The sequence below is a fragment of the Marmota marmota genome, unplaced genomic scaffold (assembly GCF_001458135.2).
Source record: "Marmota marmota marmota unplaced genomic scaffold, marMar, whole genome shotgun sequence".
Taxonomy (NCBI): domain Eukaryota; kingdom Metazoa; phylum Chordata; class Mammalia; order Rodentia; family Sciuridae; genus Marmota; species Marmota marmota.
Genome location: NW_025999969.1, coordinates 3,845,736 through 3,858,082, shown reverse-complemented (window position 1 = coordinate 3,858,082; position 12,347 = coordinate 3,845,736).

The following is a 12,347-nucleotide window of genomic DNA, read 5'->3' as shown; positions in this document are numbered from 1 at the left end:
AGATGATCATCACTGTATCTGTATTAGTCCTCTGGGATCACTATAATAAAGTGACACAAACTATCCTTTACAGTTTTGAAATCAGAAGTCTGAAACCAGGTGTTATCAGGGGTGGTTCTTTCTGGAGGCTCTAAGGAAGACTCTGCTCTGCCTTCCTCCTAGCCAGTAGCCCTCGACATTCCTCAGCCCATAGTTGTGCTGCTCCAGTCTCTATATCCATCTTCACGTTGACTTTCCTGTGTATCTCAATTTCTCTTCTCCGTTCTCTTATGAGGTCACCAGCTATTGGATTCATAACCCACTCTAGACTCAGGATAATGTTATCCAGAGATCCTTAACTCAATGATGTCTGCAAAGATCCTGCTTCCAAATAATGTCACATTTACAGCAAGGTCAGTTTATGTTTTTAGGTGACAAAATCAACCCATTATAATATCCAAATATTTTTCTTCTCATCTTTCTTTTCCAGTGAACACTCATATATTGCTTGCAGAAGTAAGACCATGGAAGAGATATTCATTTCAAAGAGAATGGCATCCATTATAAGAAAAGGGAAGTGTCTTGGTTGAATAAATAAATAGACGTGAATGAGAAATACTCCTCAAGAACTGTACCTGTAGTATCAATGTAAAGGATAGTTCTGTGGCTCCATCCTTCAGGTATGAAGTGTCCTGAACTCCTAGAAGAGTGGTGTGATTACATCTAGACATTACCTATTATGTACAGACTCAGGATTGCTCTCATATCAAGTATTTGGACTTATTTTTTTAAGTCTTAGATAAAAGGTTTTTTTTGTCACACTGTGCAAATCAATATGTATCTCAGACAGTGTGTTCCTCAATTTTTCAAATGGAACAGGGCACTTGAATTATATTGGGTAATAGAGATCTTATGCAAGTGGGTTGTGTATAACGAGGCTGAAAGGCAACTATGGTACAAGATTACTTGGCATAGTGAAAGAGTAGGGATTCAGAAAAATCAAGGTTTGATTTGGGACATTTTGTGTTAACATGTAGTTTCTGTAAAGGTTTTCCTTAATTGAAGATATAAAAGAAAAAAATATAAATTCAACTAAATTGTCTTTGGTGGTTCACACAGTTAGGTCAATAGATTTTTATTACTTACCCACATGAGAGAAGGAAGGATGCCTAACAATAATTTAGATTGAGATAATGGTTTCAATATTTTTAAGGATAAAAGTGGTGTATAAATTTCTTGGTTAAACAGGGATTAATTATAATAAGTCAAATTTTTACACACTCCTCTTTCAATCTGGTCCTTGGGAGATGGATTTATTAAAATTTTAAACCTCATAGTTTTATCTTTTTAAATCACCATAAGATCTGTTGTGGCCTCAGAAAAGACACCTAGCTAGGTAACTTAACACTCAGAGAAGATTTTCTCTAATGCAAACCACTTCTGGATAGCAGTTTGTTTTGTTCACCTGAAAACAATAGATTAAAAAGCAGGTAGCAGCCATGAAGCTTCACCAGACATCTTCTGTCCTCTCTTTAGAGGATGCTGAAGGTGCCTAATGGGATCTGACATGCTTCCGCTATGTATGAAGCATCAAAATGGCAAATCCTGGTGTTTGCTTCTTCCAAGGACACTTTCATACCTTAAGTTTTACCTTGTCAGCTTGAATTGATGTCAAGTTGGAACAGGTCCTGACTCTCCCCACCGATTTCCTCTCATTGCTGAAAATGCTCACACCCACTTCTTAATGTGTGGTGCAACGTGTGAGAACAGGTGGTGAGATGAACAGTACATTGCAGCAGTGAAAAAACTGGTTTCTACTTTGCCATTTGCTAGATATTTAAATTCTGCAAATCAATGGAATTCAATAGATATTTACTTACCAATTACAATGTTCCAAGCCCTGTGCAACAGGAAAGAGGAAAGAATTCAGTCATGGATCCCACAGAATGGTATGATGTTTAGGCACATGCAAAAATAACTCCACTATGAAGTACATAGAGACTTGAACCAAGAGGCAAGACTGAATTAAAAAAAAAAATGTAGCAAGAGAGGAGGGAGCAATTGCTTAGAGTTGGAGAGATCAAGGAAATTCAAAGGAGGAGATTGATACATGAACTGAGGCTTGAAGGTGGGTAGAGATTTGTGGCAGAGGGCATGTTGGATGGCAGGTGGTATAGGCAGAATGAACCAGGTGAAGGAGTCCACGGAGTGATAAAGCAAACAGTGCCATGGAGACTGATGAGCAGACATCTTCTACCCTGGCATATGCAGGGGTGAAGGTGGGCCAGTGCAGTAGATGGAGAAAGCTGAAACTTGAAAAGTACTGAACTCAGAAGAAAAATGCTTTAAAAATCTAAGTTCTCTGTTGCGGTTGATCTAGGAGGAGGAGACAGTGGTGGAAGAGAAGGAGAGAAATGAGGAAGAAAGGAGGAGAGAGAAAGCTAAGTTTGGGGCTGGCATGGTTCAGTACCTTTGCTTGGTAAGGGAGTGGACGGGGGAATGCCTTTGAGAGGGCCATGATCTGCCATGGAAACAGTCAGATTCAGGTCATAGGTGTCTGGAATTTTTGTTCACATCATTATGATGGTCTTCCTGAGAAATTCAAAGAAAATTGCTTGAGTGTAAATCCATGCAGTGTCTGTGTGTGCACTTTCCTCTACCCTGACAGGTAAGCAAGGCATAAACACAGGGTTAGTGACATTGGTCTAAGACTGTGTTTCCAAACTCAATCAGGCATTGATAGTCTCCCATATCATAGCTAAGTAACCAAGGAGAAAAAAGGGACAGAGAAGAAGTCCAACTTCAGTTCCCTTTTGAGATCAGCTGGTAGGCAGAGTGGTATAATTGTTCCAAAGCTACCAAAATTGCCACTGAAAGGTGCTTCAAGTTGGCAAAATGTCAGCTACTTTAAAAAATGTCTTTAATGGAAACTTACCCATTAATCTGAGTTTTATGGTCAGTGAAGAATCCTTGAGAGTAAATTTTTTTTAGTTGTATCACTCACATTTTTTAATTTGTGCCTTATATTTATACATATTGATAGGATTTGTTGTTACATATTTGTACAAGCACAAAATACAACAATATAATTTGGCAATAGCACTCTCTAGAACTTCCCTCTTGAGAGTCACTTTCTTTCTCTTTTTTTTAATTTTAATTTTTTAATTTTAATTTTAATTTCCAACCTAGATGCCCTTCAATAGACGAATGGATAAAAAAAATGTGGCATTTATACACAATGGAGTATTACTCTGCATTAAAAAATGTCAAAATCATAGAATTTACAGGGAAATGGATGGCATTAGAGCAGATTATGCTAAGTGAAGCTAGCCAATCCCTAAAAAACAAATGCCAAATGTCTTCTTTGATATAAGGAGAGTAACTAAGATCAGAGTAGGGACGAAGAGCAGGAGAAGAAGATTAACATTTAACAGGGATGAGAGGTGGGAGGGAAAGGGAGAGAGAAGGGAAATTGCATGGTAATGGAAGGAGACCCTCAGGGTTATACAGTGGAGGAGGTAGAGAGAGAGGAGGGGAGGGGAGGGGAGAGGTGGGGAGGGGGGAGGGTGGAGGATGGGAAAGGCAGCGGAGCACAACAGACACTAGTATGGCAATTTGTTAATCAATGGATGTGTAACTGATGTGATTCTGCAATCTGTGTATGGGGTGAAGGTGGGAGTTCATAACCCACTTGAATCAAAGTGTCGAATATGATATGTCAAGAAATTTGTAATGTTTTGAACAACCCACAATAAAAAATTAAAAAAAAATTTTTTTTTAGTTGTTGATGGACCTTTTATTTATTTACTTATATGTGATGCTGAGAATCAAACCCAATGCCTTACACATGCTAGGCAAGCGCTCTACCACTGAGCCAAAACCCCAACCCACTTTCTTTCTTTTTTTTCATAATAATTCACTTTTTAAATGAAAAAAATGAACTTGATTTTTGAAAGTCTTCCCTTTCTATTCTTCATGTGATTTTAAATTTATGCCAGTATTTCATCAAACCTTCATCCAGATTTTTTCTACATGTTGTTGGGTATGCAAATAGAATAAATTTCCTTTTGTTTAAATATAGAACTTTTGCATGTGTAGACCTTTAAAATATCCAAATGATGTGGAAGAACAAAAATAAAAATAAAATAATCTTCTAGTTTATTACCAGCCCCTCTCCCCCAAGACAACCACTGCCAGTATTCTCCCTTTTTATTTTTACTAGTAGTTATTGTTATAACTGTAATGCGATACACTTAGATCTCTACCTCTGATCTATCAACTCTCAACAGAAGCTGTTTTTTCTTAGGTCTGAGAGCTGAGGAGTTTATTTATATTACTATCCACTTTTCCACTTCACCTCTCAATTTTTGTTAGCTTGATTATTATTTTTGAATCTGGTTGTCCTCATGAATTACCGTAACACAACTAAACTCTATTTCATAATTTATCACCTTTAGACAGTTACAAACCCCACTATAAAGAAAATGACACCCATACCTCCTGTCAACTTCACATTTTTCTCTTCTCTATAATTATTTTGAATACTATTTGAATTTATTCCATCCACATTCTCTTCTGTAACTATAAATATGTCTATGCAATTATATAATAGATTATTTTTAAAAGAAAATTAACAATAAGAACTTATAATGTAATGATGTTGAAAATATTGTCAATGTCAAGCCAGGAAGTGTGTCTCAAGTTTTGTAGAAGGAAATGTTCTATGCTTCTGACATTTCAGGTCAAGGGAAATCTTTTAGAGAATCTAATGGATTCTCTCTTCATGGATATCTTGTCTTCCTTACTCCCCGGTCATTGTCCCCTGCTGCATCTTGTATCCCATTGCACCATTTTTCTCAAATTTCTATTCAATTTTGGTAGAGAACTACATCTCAAGTACTATTTTTTTTTCAATGAGTGTTAAGAGGAGTGAACTTTTGAGTTTTTGCATATCCAAAAGTGTCTGAATTTTGCTTTTACATTTGTCTCATGGTTTGGCTGAGTATAGAGCTCTATGTTCAAATCCTTTCCCTTTGAACTTTGAAGTTCAAAGTTATTATCTCTTAATAATAGAGAGATGCTGATAGCAAATCTGATATTACTCTGTCTTGTCCCATAGTAAGTGATCACTCCCTGAAATCACTGTGACATCCAGATATTCCCTTATCATCAGCATTTCCAACCTTCATCCTGACATGCCTAGTTTTCCTTTTTCACTGCTCCTCATCACACAGCACCCCTGGGAGTCAGGGTGATGTCATTGAGAACTAATGTTGTCTATTGGACAAAGGATATGGAGTCAAATGAACTGAATTCAAATCTTGATATCGTTACTTCTTTCTGTCTGTGAAACCTGTATCTTCATTTCTTTTCCTATTTAGACAAAATGTTAATAATCTCAGCCCTACTTTTCCTGACACCATAGACCATGTACATTGCAAGATTATTGTTATTGTGAACCACTGAGAATAAAATTGTTTTGCAATTTGCAGAACTATGCACTAAGATCAATATTAGTGTGATGGACATGAATACAATGAAAAATGTGTGGTATTATATAGAAGTTTTGACATCCCCCCATTTTATCATCTGTCACTTTGCCTGAATGTATGGATACTACTGTGGGATCATCACTGAGGTAACCTTGGAAGGTGGGCTTAAGTTAGGATACTTGGCTCTGAGATACCTGCCAGACAGCTGTGAAGATCATCCTCCTCTCTTAGCAGCTCCCAAGGAAGACATTTGGGCACAATCAGAGTAGGCCTCAATGGTACATGACCTGTCTCTATCCTTCTTAGAATAGCTGCTCACTATCTGGAAAGTAGAAATAACACACACACTAACTTACTGTGCAGCTCCAAAATTCTGACAGTTACAGACAGAGTAAGTAGAATTCATTTAAGTTACTATTTGTGCCATGGCATCAATGGTTCCGAGAACCCTGTGTTCTCTGATTCAACACATATCTAGAGTTATAACAAAGTTCACTTTCTGAAGTCTTTACTTCCAGGAAGTATCAATGATATAAATTGGAAGGGGTGAGAGTAAACTAGAACCACAAGGTATCTGATTTAGAAAGAATTTTTTAGTCATAATCAGATTTCTGTTTTACAAGTAGGGGTGCTGAGACCCTGGCTGGGGCAGGGACCAAAGTCACAAAAGATGGGAGGAAAGAGATTCCAGGATTCCCCCACTCATTTCACAATTATTTTATTCAAAGAGTGCATTCTCCTAATCATCTGTTAAACTTTCTAATAGGTAATGAAGAGCATAAATGATCCCTGCAACAAGAATAATCTGGAGGCTGAATTGAGTCAAAGCAGATAGGTAGCTGCACCTCCAGAGAGTTTTCTGTCACAGAACCTGTGCAGGGAGTTTTCCAGCACTCATGGGGAAGGAAGTATGTGGTGGGAGGAAGTATTACTTACACTCCAAAGATCCAATAAACTGAAGTCAAGGAAACAAACAAGGTCAAAAAACTTGTAAAGTTTGTTTTTTTAAGAAAGGCAAAGACTGAACTTGAATCTGAATCCAATTTTAATCAGGGGACAGCTTCTCAAAGTTGAGTTGAAGGGAATGTAAGAACCCCAGGGTCCTTCAGACTCATTCTGTTTTGCATTTTTGAAGAGAAACTGTGATAAACAAAGGCATGGAAACTACTTTAAAAATAACCAGTTCTTGGCACAATTCAAAGGAGTTTTATTGGGTTCAAAGTTACTGGATCTTGCTTTCAATTTTCTTTGTCTGGCATATGGATGCCATTTGCATGACTTTTTGGAATATTCAAGGCACAGGGAGGGGGGATTTACAATTCCTTGAGATGAGCTGTGCTCTGCCTTAGTAAATGCATTTAACCCTAGGTACCATTTATGGTGAGGTACCACCAAGGGTCATGAAGGTGTCCAGGAGGAAAGGGGCCTGAGACCAACCATGAGAAAGACCATGGAGAGAAAGGGACATGTGCAACTCAGTGACAACTTGGTCCCCAGTGTGGAAGTATGGGAAGTGATGGGACTTTTGAGAAGTGGGGCCTAGTGGGAGGTCCCTAGATCACTGCAGATATTGTCTTCTGAAGAGATTAAGGCAACACTCTTGGGACCCCAGAGCTTTCCCAAGAGTAAGTTGTTATCAAAGTGAGCACAACCCCTGAATTGCTCTCTTACTGTTCATGTGATCTCTTATTCTCATATGTGCTCTGCCAGGAGAGGACATTGCTAAGGAGGCCCCTGCAAGAGCCTGTGCCAGGCCATTTGGACTTTCATCCTCCAAAACTCCCTTTCTTCATAAAATTCATTTTTTTTATTTCTTCATAAAGTGATGTAGCTCTGAAGAGAATGGACTAGAGCCATCAAAAGGCTGTCCAGCACAGACATGTAATTTAAGCATCCAATACCTCTGCAACCCAGATGAACACATCAAACAACACATACAAACACCACACACACACACACACACACACACACACACAGAGTCTTTATTACTGATAACAAAAATAAATTTATTGAGCACTTACGATATACCAGATGTGGTCAACTCTTTATGTGTATTATTTCACTTTGTCCTTAGTATCCTATAGAAAAGATCCTATCATTATGTATTTAGTAGATAATATGTGAACACTCTAGGGCAAGTAACAAGCTAATTAGTCGGGGAGCTGGGACTTCAGTCCAGGTGTGCCTGACACTGAGATCTTAAACACTCTGTTCTGTTTCTATTCTTCACAAAGGTTAATACATTCAAAGTGCCCAAAATAACCTGGTTCACACCTCAAATAACTCAGAATTAGAGAGGTGCTGAAGATAAACCAAAATAATATTATGATTTCTCTGCCATGGATAACTGACAGCTCTGCTCCATTTTGCCCAAGGAAGTAAAATTCTCTTGTTAATGAGAAAGGAGCAGAGATTCATAGCCCTATAGGCAAAAAGCTTTTTCAAATTTTTGTGGTTTTCTGTCAGTTTTAGAGAAAGGAAGCTTCTTGGTGTCAACCCAGTTTATGGCTGTGTCCTTGATGTTCCTGAGCAGGAATGAAGGTCAAGGAGGAAGTCAGGAAAGGAGGCCCAAGTCTGCATCCCCCAGGAAGGGCCTGTTTGACTCCAGAGCCTTTGGGAGTTTGATTCATGAAAATTGTGTGTGTGTGTGTGTGTGTGTGTGTGTGAGAGAGAGAGAGAGAGAGAGAGAGACAGACAGACAGACAGACAAGAGGGGGTGCACAGGGGAGGGAGGGGAGCATCAGACCCGCTGTGGCACTTCCCTGAGGAGTAGCCAGTCCCTTCAAGTCTGATTAGACTTTAAAAAAATGGTACCTAAAAACAGAGAAGCTCTCTGGCAGTTTTTCAAGGCAATAAGAAAAGCAAACATCAAATCTCCAGGTTGGGGAGAATTTGAGAGGCCTTTCTATCAGTTTGATGTCTACAGTCACCTTGAGGTGATGTTTCAGACTTTGGATTTTTCAAACAAAAAGATTCAGGATCACTGTGAAAATAGCCTGTTCTAAGAACATTTCCAAAGGTTTCCAAAACAGGATCCTAGAAAGCAATTAGAGTTCAAATCTTATCTTAGTAAATAGTTTGAATGTCCCTTAAAAATAATGGATTGGTCATAGACAAGTCCTTGCCCGAGGACAAGGAAATGAGGAAGAAGCCCAAAGTGAACAAGAGATACCAAGATATTGGGGGAAATATGAAAGCAGGGTGGAGACCATGATAGCCTAAAGAGCTGTGAAAAGGGGATGCTGTGAGAAGGCAGGCAACCTGAACTGAGAGGCTCCAGCTACCTCAGCCCTGGCTGAGGAAGCAGGAGCAGGGTGCTAGGAGTGGAAGCAGGGCGATCAACTGGAAGCCTGGAGAAGCACAGTTGGCATTAACGTTCTCTTCTTTACTCCACTAGGACATTCCCTACACCCCACATGACAGGAGACCTGAGGCTTGTGCTCTCAGAAAACAGAATTGTTTAATTCTTCTGTTGGGGACACCAACTACCATGCAGGAACAGTGTGAGGTTTGTAGCACAAGAAAGCGGGACAGGAAAGATCTGAATGTTAAACCAACATATTCTTATCCCACCTTTCCAAGCTCCCCCTCAGTAGCTAGTAGCTGGGGTTCAGGCTTCAAGGCAGAATGCATTCTTCGAAGGGGAAGTTCCTCCATGGGGAAACTGGAGGATTCCAGCTGTGGGTATTGACATCTGAGTTCTCCTGATGAAAGAGTGACTCGATGCCTAAGAACTCCACCGAAAAATCTTGTCTCCTCCACACTGACACAAAAGTATAAGCAGGTCTCCAAGGACACCAGACACCTGAAAAGTCTTCAAACATGAGAGATGGCAACAAATACATTTAAAAAACTAATTCAGAGGACACAGAGACAATACAGAGGCAGAAGAAAATTGAAAATTTATAACTATGATTAACATCCCCAGAGAAGTAAGAGCTGAAACAAAAATAGGAGGCATAAACAGGAGCACAGCACTCTCAAGACCAGAAAGAACTTTTGGAAATTGGAAGCAAAAAACAAACAAACAGAACTGGAATAATAATAATAATAATAATAATAATAATAATAATAAATCAAATGTATTTACCAGAAATACAATAAAAAGGTAGAGATGTAAAAATTAGAAAATAATTTAGCTATTGTGAATTGAGCTGCCATAAACATTGATGTGGCTGAATCACTATAGTACGCTGATTTTTAAGTCCTTTGGGTATAAACCAAGGAGTGGGATAGCTGGGTCAAATGGTAGTTCCATTCCAAGTTTTCTGGGGAATGGAACCATACTGCTTTCCATAGTGGTTGTACCAATTTGCAGTCCCACCAGCAATGTATGAGTGTGCCTTTCCACTACATCCTCACCAACACTTATTGCTGTTTGTATTCTTAATAACTACCATTCTGACTGGTGTGAGATGAAATCTTAGAATAGTTTTGATTTTCATTTCTCTAATTACTAGAGATGTTGAACATTTTTTTCATATATTTTTTGATCAATTGTATATCTTCTTCTGAGAAGTGTCTGTTCAGCTCCTTAGTCCATTTATTGATCGGGTTATTTGGTTTTTTTTTATGATGTTAAGTTTCTTCAATAGATGAATGGATAAAGAAAATGTGGTATTATATATATATATATATATATATATATATATATGTGTGTGTGTGTGTGTGTGTGTGTGTGTGTGTGTGTGTATTCAATGGAATATTACTCAGCTTTAAAGAAGAATGAAATCATAGCATTTGCCAGTAAATGGAGGGAGCGGAAGAATGTCATGCTAAGCAAAATAAGCCAATCCCCCCAAAAAACCAAAGGCAGAATGGTTTCTGTAATATGTGGGTGCAAATTCACAATAAGGTGAGGGGGCACTAGAGAAGAATAGAGTTACCTTAGGTTAGGTAGAGGGAAGTGAAAGGAGGAGAGGGGAGGTATTGTGGGGATAGGAAGGATGGTAGAATGAAACAGACATTATTACTTTATGTATATATATGATAGCATGACCAATGTGATTCTACAACACATACACTCAGAAAAATGAGATATTATATCCCATCTATGTATGATATATCAAAGTGCATAAATGTATTTTATTGTCATCTATAGCTAATTAAAAAATAAAAAATAAAAAATTGAAAAACATTTTTGAAAATAAATAAAAAGTGATAGGTTTAAAAAAAAATTAGAGGAACATGAACTTTTAGTATTGGACATTCCAGAGGAACTTAATAGATGAGAGAGGGGAAACAATAGCAGATATAATTCAAGAACTGAAAAGTAAGAATTTCATATTGAAAGGCCACTGAGTACTTAGTCCAGTGAATTAAAAAGACCCCCATCAGTGCATAGCATCATGGAGTTTTAAAATGCCAAGGGAAAAGAAAAGATCCCAAATGAAGAAACCAGGTCCACATACAGGTTGGAACATCAGAATAGCAATGGATGCTTAAAGACATAAAATTCAATTTTTAAACTTAAAATTATGAAGGAAAATCATTTTCCAGCGTCATTTTTGGTTTCAACTAGAAAACAGGTAAGCTGCTGAAACACAGAGATAACTCTCCCACTCCAGTAGCAATGCAGATGTGGGTGGACCCAGGAAGATAGTCCAACTCCACAAGGACATAAGGGAAGGGACTATCTCTCTCTCTCTACCTTGTGCTCTGGCTGTCCTGTCCCATGGTTGAAGCTATTTTCACCATCTCCAAGCTCCAGCCCCCAGGAAGGGGGAAGTAATATACTTTTAATTCTCTTTGCAGTCTCTGGTTGTGACTTAGTCTTATGGTCACTACAAGTTGCAAGGAAATAAAGACTTTAGTTGGGGAGAGGAATGCTTAGCTGAAACTGGGCTGGGCTGGGGATTATCTCACTAATAAAAGGGAAATGGATATGGAGGAGATTTAGTAGTCTCTTTCACACCAAACCACTAGTCAAAGGGAAGAGCAGGTACAAGCAGATGGGCAACCTTGCAGAAAAGTTAGTTTCCAGGTTTTTTTTTTTTTAAGAACAAAGCTCTTAGAGGAGATGCTCCATGAAAATAAGGGGTATACAAAAAAGTAAGATACCCCAGAACACAGAAATTAGTAGACCCAGCACAGGAAAACAGTTAAACAAAGCCCCAGGGTAAAGCTGCCAAGAGGGATAGAAACAGTCAGTCCATATAGGAACAGAAAAGGAAGAAAGAGATTTTCAAGGAGAATGGCTCTGATACATTTAAGATGATGAAAAAGCATATAGATAGATGTGTTGAGACTGCTGTAACATTTGGCAGAAAATAACAGGAGGTACATTAACAAATAGATAAAAGGGAAACAGTCATTAGTAACTTCAGAAAAATGGAAGTGTTCTCCAAGAAAAGATACATGGTCAGAGCATGCTATTGGCTCACTATCAAATAATATTTGCATTGTTATAATAATGCAAACCTTGATGATTGATTTGACCAAAATCTTGCCACAACTATTTGAGAGACTGAAAAGAAAGGAAAAAGACCTTTTATGGGAGAGGTAATTTCTCATCCCTCATAGTAGAAGGTCAACAGAAAATGTCTAAAATTAATAAATTATATATAGGTAGATATATAAATCTGCAAATGCTAAATAGCTATAAGAGATAAGGGAGTTTGGTGCTGTGGGATGGGATCAACAGATAGAAAGAGGTAGAGCAAGCAATGCTTATCCATTTGTCTTTCTAGTAATATTCAAGTTTATTTAGATACATGTAAATGCACAATTTAATTTTGAAAATTAGAAATAACTGTAAAAATACTCTCACTTAAAGGGAGTTAAAGGCTCTTTGAATGAACATGAATCTTAGAAGCCAGATAGTCCAAAACTTGACCAAACTGAGGAATTCTTATTATCCCTATCAGATAGTCACTT